Below are 5025 nucleotides of genomic sequence, written 5' to 3'. Positions count from 1 at the left end.
GGCCAGTTTATAGTTTATGCAGCACTGGGGACCGAGAGGCCGCTGTGCTTCCTAGGCAATCACCCTACCCTCTACCCACTGAATCCCAGTTCCAGCCTACACTTTTAATCACATTGTCTTGTTTTGTTTTGGGGGGACACGGTTTCTCTGTGTAGCCTTGGCTGTCCTAGAACTAACTCTGTAGACCAAGCTATCTTGGAACTCAGAGATCTGCCAGCCTCTGCCTCCAAATGCTGAGACTAAATGTGTGCTCCACTGGGACTGGCAAACACACACATACATTGTAGTTTATATTCTTGGTCCATGCATGGGAAAGTATAGGAGAAAGAGAATGTGGACCTTGTTTACATGAACACCTAGGGAGTGCCCACAAAATCTGCCTCCTGGCAAGCGTGGTGGTACACGCCTTTAATTCCAGCACTTGGGAGGCAGAGGCAGGCAGATTTCTGAGTTCGAGGCCAGCCTGGTCTACAAAGTGAACTCCAGGACAGCCAGAGCTATAAAGAGAAACCCTGTCTCGAAAAACCAAAAAAAAAAAAAAAAAAAAAAAAAAAAATCTGCCTCCTGGAGGAACAGACAGGCCTAGAACCCAGGCTTCTGTTAGTGAGGTGGGGGACAGTCTCCAACACTCCCTTTTCTACTCAGGTTTGCCCTTCCTGACTGAACCTGGCATCCTGGGAAAAGTCTTCCTTCCTACAGTACAAAGGAAACAAGATGCTCTTGAAAACAGTGATCACCTTCCTAGGATGAACAAAGAAGGATGGCTGGAGGTTAGGGACCCAAGGGACTCCCCCTAGAGCTGACTATGTACCCTAGGCAAGTGTGACTGCAGCTGTACAAGCAGGACATTCTGGGACTCACTGTCCTCAGGATAAGATGACACTACAGATTCTGAGCTTTATACCCAACATGGTGGAACCCCTGGTCACACTCTTTCACAGATGGTCACTCCCTTCATCCAAGCAATCCATTGGATCTCTCTGTACCCATTCTCTGTGTACCTCCCTGTCTTGACTGTCACAGCAACCTGGAACCTTCTCTCTGCTTTAAGCTCTGAGCTGGTGCTCTCTAAAAGTTCAGGGTCTCAGGCAAGCAGGGACAGGTGGTAGAGAGTCACCCCAGGGCAGGTTCACCCACACCCCTAGAGGAAGCTTTCTTCTTCCAAGAGCAAACAAAACTTGCAGTTTGGCTGTGGGGCCCCCAGCACCTCTGACCCCCATGGTGAGGCCCTGAGTCCTCCTAAGCTCCTGGGTGTGCGGAAACACCTGTTGGCCCTAGGATGCCTGCAGCAGATACAGTTCAACATGTGGGAGAGTGCTGGGTGGCCGTTTCCCTAAGGAGCCACCAACCACAGTCACAACTACAGCTGGTTGGATTGAGGAAGTGGGCAAGGGGTGGGTGGGTAAATGTCCTCAACTGGAGAGAGAGTGTCAGGGAACTTGGCCAGGTGGCAGGGGGCTCATGGTCCTGAGGCAGCCATTGCAGCAGGCTGAGGACTGTCTGGGATGAGCCAGGCTGGCCAGCACAAGGACCAGGATGTTTTCCACAGCCACAGCTTTATCTGAGTATATGGAAAAGGCCTTGGCCCAAAGTCTGTCACAACAGTACTGTGTCCACACCCTTCCTTGCCAAGCTACTAAGGGCGGTCTCTCTCTCTCTCTCTCTCTCTCTCTCTCTCTCTCTCTCTCTCTCTTTCTCTCTCTGGTCTCAAGCCCTTTGACACTTGTCTGCTGGATCTTTTCCTGAGATTCAGTAAGAGACCCCTGGACCCAGGCATCAGGTCTCCAACCACTGGATCTGGGAAGACAGCTTTAGACTGAAGAACTCAAATACACTGACCAACAAATGGAGGATGGAGCAATTTAAGAGACAAGCTACTATGGCCTGCCCATAGCTGCCTGTGGTTCCTGAATAATTTGTTCAGGTTCCCTGGCCTCTGTGATCCCCTACAACACCACAAAACCCAACAAGCTCTCTCTCCAGTCGCCCCCCACCCCCCATCCCCAGTGACCATGGTCTTGAAGCTTCCCAAGCTCCCAGGCTGGGGAGGAGCATAGGAGGTCTCGGCACAGACAACATCTGCTTTGCTTCACTGTTCTCTGAAAGGGCTCTCTGACTTGCTGTTCTAAGTTTTCAGCAGACGTTGTCCTGATTGAACTCAGGACCCCCAGCTTTGGGGAAAAAAGATCAGGTACTCCCAGGAGTGTGGGCTCTGAGGACAAGAGGATATGATCAGGTCAGATTCTCTGTAGTAGTCCACCTTTCCCATTGTCCCCAAGTGTCACCCTAGCTCAGAAGGACTTCCTAGCCAGCTCAATGTCATCAAGGAATGACAAAAAGAATTCCTCCAGCACACACACACACACACACACACACACACACACACACACACACACTGGCCTTCACCAAAGAGGTCCTGGGCTCTCACCCTACCCCTGCCCCCACACTCAGCTTATGGGAAGCCCCAGTCTTTTCATTGTTGAGGACAGAAGAGTGGAAAGCCAGTAAATTATAAGAACTGCCCTCCCACAAGGAGCTCAGAAGTGCTGTCAGCACCTAGCCTGGTATAACGGGTACCTGGCACGTGCTCACCAGATCGAGTCCTAGTCCCATATGCATAGCCCTGGCTTCCTGGTTACCTGGTTTTTATGTTTCCTGGCTAGTTTTAGAAGCTCTGCTTTGCCTGTCACTAGGAAGATGAGTCCTACTACAGTCTGTTGGCTCTACCCCCTGCATCCCTATGACAGCCAAGTGCCTCAGAGCTCAGCACCAAGAAAGGCTGAGAATTCTCCCTGTCTAGCTCAGACAGCGTCTTCGAGGCCACACGAAGGACTGACTGGTCTGTCTCTGATTTTCAGTATTCCAACAGACGTTCACCGTGAGATGTTCCTTGTGATAAGCAGCTTAAGATCTTGAACCCCCTTCCTGGGTCTTGTCCCAGAAGTATGAAGCATGCTTGCACATTCGACTGGCATTGCCACAGAGGTGCCTGTTTTTATTTAAATGGCCCTGAGCAAGACTGACTAAACTAACATTCCCACGCCAACCCTCGGCAGTGTCTCTGGTTTGGGCAATTTTTTTCCTTTAGCTGTCAAGGCAAAAATATAGAATTCTGGTATTACTTAAGGATTGTTGGGGTTTTTTTTCCCTTCTCTCTAGAGACCCAAAAATAGCTCACAGATGTGCGGTACCTGCTATTGTTCAAGCTTTTGTTGCTTTACCACCAGAACTCCAGGTTCTCCCTGTAACCCAAGCCCTGATTTCCAGGTCCATTTTCTTTTAAAGAGGGGGCTGTGGGGGAAGTAAGCCAGAGGACGGAAGCTCTAAACATGTCTAAATGTGTCTGCAGCAAATTCCAGGAAACACAGGCCAGTGAGAAGCCAACCTGTGGCGGGGTGGGAAGGGTGGGAGGGTCTCTAGGACTGTGGCCAGGGCAGAAGGCAGGAGAAAGAAAGGATGCAGGGCCTCACAGATTTCGGCAGACTGGGAAGCCCATCCAATCCCGGGAGAACTAAAGTGAACTTTTTTTTTTAATCTTTTTTTTTTAAATTTTTTTTAAAAGGCTATTTCCTAGCTATTTTTATCATCAAAAAAGAAAAGAGGAACGAAGAGGAAAGGAAGGAGAGGAAGAGAAAGGGAAGAAATAAAGGGGAGCGAGCGAATGAGGCGGGAGCGTTGGCTTTTCCAGTGACTCAGCCTTCAGGCTGGTGAAGGCTGAGCTGGTACTGAGCCGGAGGGGCGGAGCTTCACAGTTTCGTCCCCTGAGGCCTTTTCTTTTTGGAGAAAGTTCTGAGCTGGAGCAGGCAGGGGGCCAGGCAGGGTGGAGGCTCCCCTCCTCCTAGCTCTGTGGGGGTCCTTGGGCTCCAGGATCCTGGGACCCTGAGGGTGTGTGGGCAGACCCTGGCCAGGCTCCACAACCCTGACACAGGATAAGCAGGATAGCATAGTGACAACTTCCTGTGGGTCCAACCCCTGCCTGGAGGTACAGTTTCTGGGTTCAGCCTCACAGTTCTACTGGGGTTCCTCCTCTATTAAACCCCCCTGATTTGAACAGGGCTGTTCAACTTCTCAGTGTGTGCTAGTTCACAAGATGCCCAGTCAGGCACTCATGGCCTTCCTTCCTTTTTTCCCTGGGTCTCTTGGGAAGCAACAGAAGTGACTAGTGACTGACTCCTCAAGAGACCCACCCTAGGCTGTGTGAGCAGTTGAGGGGACCCTAGGGCCTGGATAAACTTCAGTAAGGCACTGCTCAGAACATCCTCCCGGGCCTCCTGCTAGCTTTCCAGAGCCCACAGTCTGTTCTTTGAGCAGTTTGGGGACTCCTGGGGACAGGCAAATAGATGGCCTCCATCAGAGGGTAGGGTACAGGTCATTGGGCCTAAGGCCATCTATGGGATGACAATAACAAACCTGCCCAGTAGGCCAGGCCTACAACCTAAGTGCACATCATGTGGGCCTTGGCAGCTCACCTGCTTGGGAGCTCGGTGCCTGTCTGGGGGACTTGCCCAGGCAGCACACGCTTGGGCCTCCCCACAGTAGGAGAACAGCAGGGCCTGCTTCTGGGAGGTTTTGCTCCTTCTTAGGCTTCCTGGGCATTGGGAAGCCCTAGGCAAGCTCCCAGCCATACACAGGGCCCTTGACCTTGTAGATGGCTCAGGGAGATTCTGCCCCTTGCTGAAGGGCTAGTCAATACCCCCGTGAACCTTGCCTGCTGGCCCAGGTATATTGCCTTCATCCTCCCTGAGTTATGTGTCAATCAGCAAGCCTTTCTGGGTATTTGGTACTGAGACCCAGCAGGGCCAGGCCCTTCCACAGAGACCCAAGCAGACAAGGTATCACCAAGGCTTAGCTGACAAGAGTTTTTGGGAAGAAAGCCCAGAACTGAGAGGGCATCTTGCAAGGCAGGGGTCCTGGAATGTGCTTTTGAAGAAGTATTAAAAAAGTATAGCAAAGTAAAAACAAAATTCAAGGCTTTTGGGCTCAGGCTTGGGAGTGTAGCCTTTGTGGCTTAGTGCTCCAGGTACT

The sequence above is a fragment of the Mus caroli genome, chromosome 2 (genome assembly GCF_900094665.2).
Source record: "Mus caroli chromosome 2, CAROLI_EIJ_v1.1, whole genome shotgun sequence".
NCBI classification, from domain to species: domain Eukaryota; kingdom Metazoa; phylum Chordata; class Mammalia; order Rodentia; family Muridae; genus Mus; species Mus caroli.
This window is presented reverse-complemented; position numbering follows the sequence as displayed.